The sequence below is a fragment of the Gorilla gorilla genome, chromosome 9 (genome assembly GCF_029281585.2).
Source record: "Gorilla gorilla gorilla isolate KB3781 chromosome 9, NHGRI_mGorGor1-v2.1_pri, whole genome shotgun sequence".
NCBI classification, from domain to species: Eukaryota; Metazoa; Chordata; class Mammalia; order Primates; family Hominidae; genus Gorilla; species Gorilla gorilla.
In genome coordinates, this window is record NC_073233.2 from 79,684,051 (window position 1) to 79,696,291 (window position 12,241).

The following is a 12,241-nucleotide window of genomic DNA, read 5'->3' on the forward strand; positions in this document are numbered from 1 at the left end:
CCTATAAACTACCATGGACATTCTTTACAAAATTAGAAAAAAACTACTTCAAAATTCATATGGAATGAAAAACAAGCCCATATACCCAGGACAATCCTAAGCTAAAATAACAAAGAGGCATCATGCTACCTGACTTCAAACTATATTACAAGGCTACAGTAACCCAACAGTATGGTAGTGGTACAAAACACACACATAGACCAATGGAATGGAATAGGTATATCAGAAATAAGACTGCACATCTACAACCATTTTATTTTTGATGAAAACAAGCAATGGGGAAAGGATTCCCTATTTAATAATAAATGGTGCTTGAAAAACTGGCTAGACATATGCAGAAAACTGAAACTGTACCCGTTCCTTATACCTTATACAAAAATGAACTGAAAATGGATTAAAGACTTAAATGTAAAACCCAAAACTGTAAAAAATCCAACCCCATATAAAAGTGGGCAAAAGCTGGGTACAGTGGCTCATGCCTGTAATCCCAGCAGTTTGGGAGGGTGAAGTGGGCAGATAACTTGAGGCCAGGAGTTCAAGATCAGCCTGGTCAAGCTGGTGAAACCACATCTCTACTGAAAATACAATAAATTAGCCAGATGTAGTGGTGCGGGCCTGTAATCCCAACTACTCAGAAGCCTGAGAGAGAAGAATCGCCTGAATCTGGGAGGCAGAGGTTGCAGTGACCCGAGATTGTGCCACTGAACTCCACCCTGAGTGACAGAGCAAGACTCTGTCTTAAAAAATAAAAATTTAAAAATTTCAAAAGTGGGCAAAGGACATGAACAGACACTTCTCAAAAGAAGACATTTATGCAGCCAACAAACATGAAAAAGAAGCCCAACATTACTGATCATTAGAGAAATACAAATCAAAACCACAGTGAGATACCATCTCATGCTAGTCAGAATGGTGATTATTAAAAAGTCAAAAAACAACAGATGCTGGTGAGACTGTGGGGAAATAGGAACACTTTTACCATGTTGGTGCGAATGTACGTTAGTTCAACCACTGTGGAAGACTGTGGTGATTTTTCAAAGACCTAGAATCAGAAATACCATTTGACCCAGCAATCCCATTATTGGGTATATACCCAAAGGAATATAAATTCTTGTATTATAAAGATACATGCATGCGTATGTTCATTGCAGCACTATTCACAATAGCAAAGACATAGAATCAACCCAAACATCCATCAATGATAGACTGGATACAGAAACTGTGATACATATACACCATGGAATACTATGCAGCCATAAAAAGGAAAGAGATCATGTCCTTTGCAGGGACATGGATGAAGCTGGAAGTCATTATTCTCAGAAAACTAATGCAGGAACAGAAAACCAAATACACATGTTCTCACTTATAAGTGGGAGATGAACAATGAGAGAACATAGACACAGGGAGGGGAACAACACACACTGGAGCCTGTCTGGGGGTGAATGGGGAGGGAGTGCATCAGGATAAGTAGCTAATGCATGTGGGCTGAATACCTAGGTGATGGGTTGATAGGTACAGCAAACCACCATGGCACACATTTACCTATGTAACAAACCTGCACATCCTGCACATGTATCCCAGAACTTAAAATGAATTAAAATAAAGTTTTAAAAAAATTTATTTGTTCTAACCTTCTAAAATGCAGGGATTACAGGCATGAGCCACCGTGCCTGGCCCTGTTTTAACATATCTGAACAAGATTTAAGACATCAGTTTGAAAAGAGCCCCTCTATGGCAGCAACATGAATTCTGTCAAACCTCAAGGAAGAACAAACATCAAATTTACGGTGAAGCTGGGGTACAAAAAATGGTGAAATAAATTATTCTTTATGAAAAGTCTATGGGAAAAATGACCTGAAGAATCAGTCATTTACAAATGGATACCTTACTCTAAGAAGAGATAATACAATGTTGAAGATGAAGTCAACAGAGGAGAGACATCTATACCAATTTTTGAGAAAAAAAATCGTTTCTATGCCCTAATTGAGGAGGATTGACAATTAACAAGAGATATTATAGCCAACACCACAGGCATCTCAATTGGTTCAGCTTACACAATACTGACTATAACGTGAAAGTTGAGAAACTTTACATTTGATGGGTCCCAAATACCCCTGTGCCTAGATCAGCAGTGGACAAAAGCAGAGCTATTAGTGACTATTTTGAGCAAGTGGAATCAAGATCCTGAAGCATTATTTTGAAGAATTATAACAGGGAGTGAAACTGGCTTTATCAATAAGATCCCGAAGACAAAGCACAATTCAAGCAATGGCTACCAAGAGGTAGAAGTGGTCCAGTCAAAGCAAAAGCAAACTTCTCAAAAGCAAAAGCCATGGAGGTTTTGGGGATGCTCAAGGCATTTTGCTGGTTGACTTTCTGTAAGATCAAAGTACCATAACATCTGCTTACTAGGAGAGTTCTTAGAGAAAATTAGCAAATACTTTTGCAGAAAAGCGCCCTGTAAAGCTTCACTAGAGAGTCCCTCTGCACCACAACAACACTTCTGTTCCTTCCTCTCATCAAACATGGGTAATTTTGCAAGAGTTTTCATGGGAAAATATTAGGCATCAACATTACAGTCCTGATTTGGTTTCTTCTGACCCTTTTTTCCCTAATCTTAAAATAACTGTAAAGGGCACCCATTTTTCTTTACTTAATAATAGAAGACTGCATTGACACGGTTAAATTCCCGTTACCATCAGTTCTTTAGCAATGGACTGAATGGCTGGGATCATCGCTTAATGGAGTGTCTGGACCCCAGTAGAGCTTATATTGAGAAATAAAGTTTATATTTATATTTTTATTGTTAATTCCATTTTTCACTGACATTTTTAAATCCCTTCACAATTCACGTTTGTCTCAAAGGTATTTAAATTTAGAAATCATATCAAGTGTGAAATAAAGAAAATTATATAGAGGGAGAACAGAATCTATAAATATGCATGTTTGTGTACATACATCCATATACATACATGTGTGCATGCAGTAATTTTATTCTCCTAAAGCAATGCCTCTGCCTTCCACCCTCACTGCACATGTCCTAGTCCTGTGATGTCCCCGGAAATGAGCACCGGATTTCCTTCTCTGCCTCCCACATGAACAGGGAATAGAAATGGAAACCACGCTCTGTGGTTGCTGTTGTGAAAATCCATGTTCCCCACAGGCTGAGTTTGGCATCTTACATTCTAGTTCCCATTGTAAAAAAGCAAGCAACAAACAAAAACTACAAAAGAAAAAATGAAATAGTTGAAAGTCTAGAGCCACAGAGGTTCCGGATCCACCCACCGCCCACGGTGACCTCCACAGCCCTCCAGGCCTGAGGGCAGTTATGCCTGAACAGCCTGCCTCTTCACCATCCATGCAGGGAAGTGACTTTAAACTTCAATAGCTATTACTCTATTCCACAAGGAACCATGTCAACATTCAAAGTCAGTGGTCTGACAACTCTAAGCTTTGGCCGGAAAGTATTGGAAACATTTAACGTGCAGTGGATGAAGCAGCCCGGCCCCACTGCACACAACACACTCACAGGGACTCAAAGGAAGAGACTCAGGATCCCCTGGGTGGAAGTGAGGACAGACCCAGAAACACAGGGGGTGGGATGGGGTCAAACCAGGAAGGCTCAGGACCTGACCTCCTCCTAGGCCCTGCCCCTCTGGAACTCGCAGTTTTTTCTGACCCAGAAGCGGATTTCACTGATGGAAAAGAAGTTCAGTATTTCTGGTCCAGCCCAGTAAGCTGCTCCCGTTGCCCAGCCTTCCACACCCCTGCAGACGTCACAATCCCCGTACCCACTAACCTGACAAGGGAGCTATGCATCACCTGGAGACAGTCCTAGGCCTGCACTCCTGTGATGGGGTCCAGGGTCTGTGTCCATTTCTGGTTAAAATTGCTGTAAGGCTGGTCGCTGTCTTGGCCTTCCCTGCTTCCTCTCTGTTCACTTCTCCCCTCCTCACCCCATGTGAAGTTTGTACTCAGGAGATGGATTCTCACCCCTCTTGGAACATCAAGGACAGTGCCAGGACACCACACCATCCCCTTGACCCTGGGATTCTGTAGACCTCAGTCTTCTCCTGAGGTCCCCTCCCTCCCTACCTCATTTTTTCCATACTTCTGGGTCCTGGGCCTGCTACACCTCAGGCTTCCTCTTCACAGTCACAGAGTGAGGGAGCCCCCTTCATCCTTGGGCTCTGGCCACAGCTCACTTGCTGCAAGACACTCAGCAGCTTTCAGTAGTTCATCCAGACATCCAGCTGGAAGTGGGATTTCCTGGATGGAAAGAAGGAACCCAGAATTACACTGAATTCTAACACCAGGGCCCAGATTCCCCTTCTGCATGGGACACTAAGCTGCCAACACTACATAGGCACTTAATGCTCAGCCGTCCTTCTAACATCTGGTCCAATTGTGTCCCTCCTCCTTGAAATATCTCAGAAAATGTATCTCCACCTAGAGTTGTTTGAAAGCATCAGCCTATGTGATTCCAGACCATCAGGGGGTGCAATGAGTCCTCACCAGTATTTCCACTCTGCTTGGAAGACTTAGAAAATCCTGAGGCTACTCAGAGGGTCAGATTCCCATCTGTGTGTTTCAGTAAAACTTCAGTCTTCCCCAGACAAGTGAGGACACAGAAAATATCTAGTCTCTGGCACACCTTTTGCAAGCAATGGCGGCTCCCAGGAATCAAAACTATCAACGAATATATTTTTGAGACTCTGGTCAAAAGAAGAGTCATCCTGCAATTTCAGGTAGGATGGAGTGGTTCTGTGGCTCCTGAGGTGATTTTGAAAAGATCTTGACTCTCAGAAGGACCAAGGAGGACATTTCTGGCATTTCCAGACCAGGAAGAGTGACTGATGGACCTTCAGTGTTACTTGGAAAACTTTTTGTTGGACAGCTTTGTAATAAGAGGATCTTGCTTTGGCTTTCAGGCCTTCACATAGGTTGTTTAGATCATGGACGTGTTTCTGCATTTCTGCATAGGCTCAGGATGCCTTCTCAAGTTGTCCCTGCAATTATGAGACAGTTGCTTTCTCCAGAGGTCACTTAGAATAATACAAGAGGCTTCACCCTCAAAGGGACACCAGACAATATAGCCACAGTCCAGCCAAGATTATCTGTATTTACATACCTGTAAAGTAACACTCCTAGTTATCTCCATTAACTTGGACATCTTTCATGAATAGGGAAACTCTAGTGATTGTTATATAACAGCTGCCACAAAAATTAACCAATAAAAAGAAATGATAAATGAAAAATAATTAATAATCATGATAATGAACGCAATGAGCAAAATAGTATGAATTTTGATACTGGTGAAAATATGAACATAAGGATACAAAAATTAATGTGGAGCTTCCCCTAAATATATGAAAACTTCACAAATTGGGTCCTCCTTGTGTAATTTGGAGTCAGAGTCAAAGAATTTCTCTATGAAATGTGTTCCATGATGGCAAACATCAAAAACAGGAGGTGAAAGAAAAGCAAGCCACAGGAGACCATGGGCTAATATGAACATTTGTGGGCAAAACTCTCTCATCAAGAACTACCAGCCAGAGGTGAAGGGACTGTGATTTGTGTCCTGCCCACCACTGGGCACACAAAAGCTTTCAGTAGTGCAACCAGATGGCTGGTTTGGCCTGGCTCCCTGCAAGGAAGATACGTGTCTGATCCCCACCAGCCCATCAGTCCTGGAACTCAGAATCCTACATGCAGTAAACATGAAGCTCCAACTCCATAGCTGACTTTACCTCCTTACTGTCCTTCTGCCATCTGGTGTTGCAGGTGCTCTACAGATCTGGACTTCTTGGCTCCCCTACCTTTACCAAGTGAACTCAGGATGTATCATTCTCAGTCTTCTCCTGCCAGTCCAAAGTGAAACTCACCAATACAGGCATACCCTGGATGGGCTTCCTTGGAATATTTAGAAAACAATGAGCTTGCTCGGGGGTGGTGTGAGCTCTAGAAGTAGAGTTACAGTCTCCCATGGAAACCTGAGAGGACTTAGGATATTCCCAAAGGCCTAAGCAGTCCAATCTGTCCTGGAAACATCAGGAATGATATACTCGGTCTTCCTGAGGCTCCAAAATTTTTCTAAATAAACTCAGAGGTTACAGAACCATTTTTCTCTTGGTAACTGAAGTGGAGTTATTTGTCTTCTGCCAGCATCTCACTTTTTTTTCTCTAAGTTAGCTTTTAAGCCCCGAAGTAGATATTCCTTGTATATGATTTACACAGGGAGCTTCCTAGGATGCTCGTGCCTCTGGATATTTTCTGCATTCACTCAGGTATTGACAAAATGCTGGAGTCCTACTGAAAATCTCTGAGATGACCATTTGATCACCTGAGTAACTTTAGAATGTGTCTTCTATGGAAGCCCTGGAGCCTCCCTTCTGGTATTTCATACATTGCTGGTACCAAGTACCCAGGGTGAAATCCTCCATCAGACATTGTTGGCAATTCCAGTATGGAGATGACACTAACGTGATGGGGCTCAAGAATCAGATGGTAGAAGACCAGCTGGGAGGTGAAGTCTCAGTAGGCTAGGGGCTTAATGTTCGATGCACACCAGACTTCTGAGACTCAGGAGGCGGGTGTGGATCTGTCTGCCCAGTGCCTCTCATCTACAGCCTGGACCAGCTATTTCTTGGGGTGAACTACTGAAGGCTTTTGTACGACCTGTGTCAGGCAAGACTCTGGCCAGACCCTTTGCCATAGTCCATTTGTAATGTATTTCCACATGGCACAGCTATCTCCACTTTTGCCCATGCTCTCATGTGGCTCAGAATTATTCTCCCTACTGCCACTCTTCTTTGCCATCACAGAATATATTTCAAGATGTAGCCCTAAGCTTCCCCATCTAATGAATAACATGAGGGCTCGTATGGGAACATTGTCACAGGCTTACAGGAATATGTTCTTAAATATCTGCTTTTTTATTACTCTCCATTAAATTGACATTTATATCATCACCATTATGATTGCTATTAATGTTATTATTATATTGGTACAGTTCTTTATCATGGATATATTTGTGGTCATTTTTATGCAATGTGGAATAATGTTTTTATGTTCCTGAAGACTGTTGAATTTGCTGAAGATGATTAAAAGACAACCTTAAAACATAAATACCACAGCAACCCCAGGACTCCTATTGAACTGCCTGGTGTCCTGTAGAAGAATGGGCTGCCTGAATTATTCTTTTATTTTTCAGGCAAGTACCTATTCATACCAGCATAGAAGACTGATGAAGTGCACCCTCATCTTGCCATGGGCTCAGAAAGAGTTCATACATATGCTTTATGTGATAGCAACTCTATGTGTAGGCCTGTGAGCCCTAGAATGCACTTGCTTTCACCAACTAGTCCACCTAACAGTTTTCTAAGTCAAATCCCCTCTCCATGCTTGGATAGGTCATGAATGGCTTTCTGTCACCCACCTAAGATGAAAGGATATTGCTAAATCAGGTTTGTGGCCAAGAAACTTTTACATGGAGTGGCAGGAGAGGGCCTACCTGTTCACCAGAATGTCTGTAACATTTTCTTTTTTCTTCCTTTTTATTTTATTTATTTATTTATTTATTTATTTATTTATTTATTTATTTTTTGAGATAGAGTCTCGCTCCATCACTCAGGTTGGAGTCCAGTGTCGCGATCTTGGCTCGCTGCAACCTCTGACTCCCAGGTTCAAGCGATTCTCCTGCCTCAGCCTCCTGAGTAGCTGGGATTACAGGTGCGTGTCACAATGCCCGGCTAATTTTTGTATTTTTAGTAGACAGGGGGTTTCACCATGTTAGTCAGACTGGTCTCAAACTCCTGACCTCATGATCTGCCTGCCTTGGCCTCCCAAAGTGCTGGGATTACAGGCATAAGCCACCGCACCTGGCCTCTGCAACATTTTCTAAGTCAGTATAGAAGCTCTTTGAACTACCTTTTCAGTCAAAGAACTCATGAAAAAGTCCTCCAAGAACTTGTGACCTTCTGGAAATTGTCAAAATCTCTACAGGTGTCCAGAGTCATCTAGATCTGTATTGCAAGTCACTGACTGGGTTCCACCATTATTAAAGCAAATGCAAAATATGCCATGCCCACCAAAAAAAAATCCAGAAGCCATGGTATTTAGCTGTTTCCATCTTTCTTGCCTCCTGCAGGTGGGAGAGTACTGAGTATCATGCCCTCCTGCAGCCTCTGGAGGACATGCCAGTGCCTAGAGGTACCAGTAGAGAGGGGCCATGAAAGAGCAGATGACAGCCAGGTGGCTGGGAATGACATTGTCCTGGGACTTCTTGCTTGTCATGAACTCTGCCACTGGGCAACATGTGCAGTTGTGGACCCGTGCCTTCTCTGGATCCCTGCCCCATCAGCCAGCTGTCTTATCTCCTGAAAGCTGGTAGGTGTTGGTCAGCATGGTGTTCCAGGACCAGGGTTATATTAACATTCCCTCTTAGGCTGAAACACCAGAAGTTAACACAGGAGTCCCCAGGTGTGCACATACTAACCTCCAGACTGTTTTTCTTCTCGTTCTAGATGTTCATCCTTGCTTTTTGGGACTTGAAATAACCCTACACAGACAAATATTTATGCCTATTATCCACTTATGGAAAACCTATATGTCCCAAGCCCATAGGGTTAGTATTATTATCAGTATTAAAACCATTAGTACTAGTATCATGATAATCATTATTCCTGTTAATATCCATCAATATTTTTATTACTGCCATTGTTAATATGGATTTTTCATTATTGTACAGCAATGAATATAGTTTATCCATTCACAAACGGTGTTCAGTTACCAAAGATGACTAAAAGGCATGTTCTACAGACATATACACACACAGCTGTCCTGGAGACCCAGCTTTGCCACCAATTGCTCTTTCGTAAGATGAGATCCCCCAATACCCACTAGTTTTTCAGGACTCGACCTGAGCTGGCTCAGCTAGACCTGGAAAAGTTTCCTATGCTCAAATGTACTTGGAAAAATTTAAAAGTCTCTTCAGAGGCCCAGTAATAACTTTTGGCAGCTTCTAAGACCAGGGAGGGTTTCTTGGCCATTCAGAGCCATTCAAATATGCTAAGTAAACTCAAGGATCCAGAAACCCCACTTGCAGTCATGAAATACCAGTGAATGGCCTCTTTGAGTCTCTTCAAGGTTTTCAAAGATGACTGCCTGGGAAGGCTGACCAGGAAGTCACCCAAGCCCAACCTTCTGCAGGATGTTCTATGTCAGGAAGGGACCCAGTGAATTGCCATTGAACAGAAGGGAGGAACAGAGACAGCATGCCTGAGCTTCTGGAAACATTCTAAATGTCCTTGTTGGCCCAGCAAAGACTGGTGCTACCATATGAGGCACAGACTTGGCAACCTACCCACTCCAGAAACCACAGAAGCTTTAAAGGTTCCCAGGAAGTCCCAGGAAGGGCAGCCACGGCCCTTTAGAGCCATCAGATTTTATTCTAAGTCTACGTGGGAGACAGTGCGCTTAGCTTCATAAAAACACCAGTGGAGGTGCTAACACTTGCCCCAGTATCCAGTCTTTTCTACCTCATCTCAGAGCCAGGCAGCCACTATTTCCCAAAGCTGCTGTGCAATGAAAGGGGAATATTCTAAGTGCTCTCCTGTGCCCACGAGATTCTGTGGCTGTGCTGAAAGGCAGGAGTTGTCCTCCGGAATGATCTTCAGAAATCTGACAACACTGCTCAAGATTAAAGAAGCTCAATTCAACATCATACAAAACCAATCCCCCCCCCAAAAAAAAATGCATAGTAAGACAAAATGAACACACCTGCTAATAATCATAAATGACAATAATAACAACAATGATGATCTTAGTGATAATGTCACCAACACTGTTAATGGCAATAACAATAAACCTGAGGTAATGAGTGTTAGGGTCCCGATTCACCGATGTTAAGGATGGCGACAATTTCTGGCCTCACAGAAATAAAGGAAAAGTAAACACCTGGAGGAGGAGGAGGTGAACCTGGAGCTCCCGCCGGCCTCTGGGCGCTCCTTGGTGGAAGGAGAGGGACTTGGTCCTGAGCCTGCCCCGGATCCACCTACACCAGAACCCCGGAGTCCCAGTCCCTGGATGGGCTCAGTCCCACCCAGGCCAGAGGCCCCAGAGCCCCGTAGCCCGGGTCCTCCAGCCCTCGCTGCCGCCGCTTCTCACGGAGCCGGGCCCGCCCCCCGCGCCACCTCAGCCTCTGCGGGGCTCTGCGAGGGCAGCGCCGAGGATGCTCCGGGCCCAGCGACGGCATCCGGGCCCAGCGGGGGTATCCGGCCTCAGGCGGATACTGACGGCCTGAGGGCGCGGAATAGGGCGGCCTGCGCAGGGCCCGCCGTCTCGGGCCTTGCAAAAAGAGCGGCCTCTCCAACGCCCCTACCGGAACCTCCCCGGAGGCCCCAGCCCCAAAGCCAGGGCGATTGCGCCTCCCTGACCATGGGTGAAGAAAAATCAGGTCCTCTCTGGAGACCCGGCCCGCCGCGGGAGGCAGACCGCGCATGCGCCCTGCATGGCCGGAAAGATGGGTTTCATTGCCATCTGCCAGCCATGAGGTGGCAGCACAGGACGTTTGGCCTTAGCGGTGGACCTGAGTCTGAATCACTGAAATTCAGGTGTGGATTATTCAGTACTTTCCTTTTGGAAGATCAAATGGAAATTGAGTACGATATCTTGTGCTTTAATTAAAGAAGATGGAAATAAAGAAGCAAATTCAAAAATCAGTATACAAAAGTCGATTGATTCCCTCTATGTGGAGGGAAGACGAGCTTGAATAAGAGAAGCATTCTGTGTTACACTTTAATAATGGCTGGAGATCTGCCACAATGCATTTGTCAAATCCCATAGAATTTCACAGCACAAATAGTACATCTTAATGTGGCTCAGGAGTACATATAATGTCAGCCACAGTTTGTGGGTAAATTACATATTTAATTAAATAGATTAAACAATAAATAATGATATGAGCTCTGCCTGGACACAGTCCTTGCCTCTCCAACCAGTTTGCCAAGGGCTTGAATTTCTTGCTCATTATCCTCACAGTTGACATAAACCCTGGCTGCAGAGTAAAATCAATCACTTGTGGAGATTTTAAAATATAATGATGTGTCAATTTCAACCATGGATAAGGCCATTTAGCCTTAGTAAGGCCGATCATATTAAGATTGTGCCTGTTTGGCAAAATTTCAAGTCATCCCACTTGATATTCAGGAAACATTTTCTCTTGAGTTTTAGGTTCAGTACTGAGGCTCCTTCACGGACATTTTCCGGTTCTGAGGACAAGGCAGAGGAGGGCCCCTCTGTGAGAACTTTCATTTTGCTTCGGGAAAAGTACATTGAATCAAATATAGGAAAGGCTTGCAAGGTGGCTGACAGGTTCGGCTGTTTTATCATGCTGGTGTTTTATCTTCTGGACTGCAGTAAAAGGAGCACAGCTGTGTCTGTCTCTGTGTAATAACTCAGGACTTACCTGAATAAAATGTGGGGTGTTATGAGATGAACTGCTACTTCCAGTTAGAGAGGCTCCAGGGACAAAATTTCAAGAGCCTTCTGAGGGATAGAAGAGAAGAGCTCCCTTATTCTCTGATCCCAGGTAACTGCTCAGAGACAGAGGAAAGGGCTGTGGACACCCAAATGCATATACTAGGTGTCTTTGATACAGCCTCCATTTCCCTGCTAAATCTATGCAATGACACACTGAGAAATCTAGCAAGTGGGGCTGAAGATCCCTGGTGTGTCAACTCGAGGGTTGGATGGAAACAAGTGATTTTAGTGGATGTTGAAGTAAAGAGAGGTGAGCTGTGAGGAAAGAGCTGTTGAAGACTGGGGAGACTCAGAAGTTGGGGTAGAATCTCGACCAAGAATCTCACCCAAGGGGTGCAGATGCAAATCGATTTGTTAGGGCTGCATAAATGAAACAAGGGCTTTGCCAACATACTAAGTTTTTTCAACAACAGATTGTATTCTTTCAATATTTGTAAGTATTGATCTTTTGGAAAAGTTTAATGAGATTTCTTATATAATTCTGCATTCAATTTTTTCCCTGGTCACTTTGCTATTACGCATTTACATGCCACATTTTTATGAATAGATATTTTCTCAAATTTCTGAATTATTTTGCTAAAGTATGTGTTAAGGGTTTTTTCTAGAGGTCCACCTTCTTGACTCACTTTTCTGATGAGAAATCTATCAGGTTTCTTCACAGTGATTTTCAAGTTTGATAGCTCCTCAATGTGAGAAACTT

The 12,241-nt window shown here is 43.6% G+C and overlaps 1 long non-coding RNA gene across 7 annotated transcripts in view; it reads right to left on the bottom strand.

The window, feature by feature from the left end:
• LOC129525601 (uncharacterized) overlaps positions 1-10,507 on the bottom strand; it is a 65,503-nt gene extending 54,996 nt beyond the window's left edge. For 2 of the 7 annotated variants that reach the window (XR_010129158.1, XR_010129159.1), the window contains exons 1-3: positions 9,958-10,503; positions 8,498-8,560; positions 4,096-4,269 (exon numbers count right to left, since the gene is read on the bottom strand). This is a non-coding gene — a long non-coding RNA (uncharacterized lncRNA). Of the gene's footprint in view, positions 1-4,095; positions 4,270-8,497; positions 8,561-9,957 lie in introns of all 7 variants that reach the window. The other 5 variants (XR_010129156.1, XR_010129157.1, XR_010129155.1 and 2 more) reach the window with 3 other exon arrangements.
• Between the last annotated feature and the right edge of the window lie 1,734 nt (positions 10,508-12,241).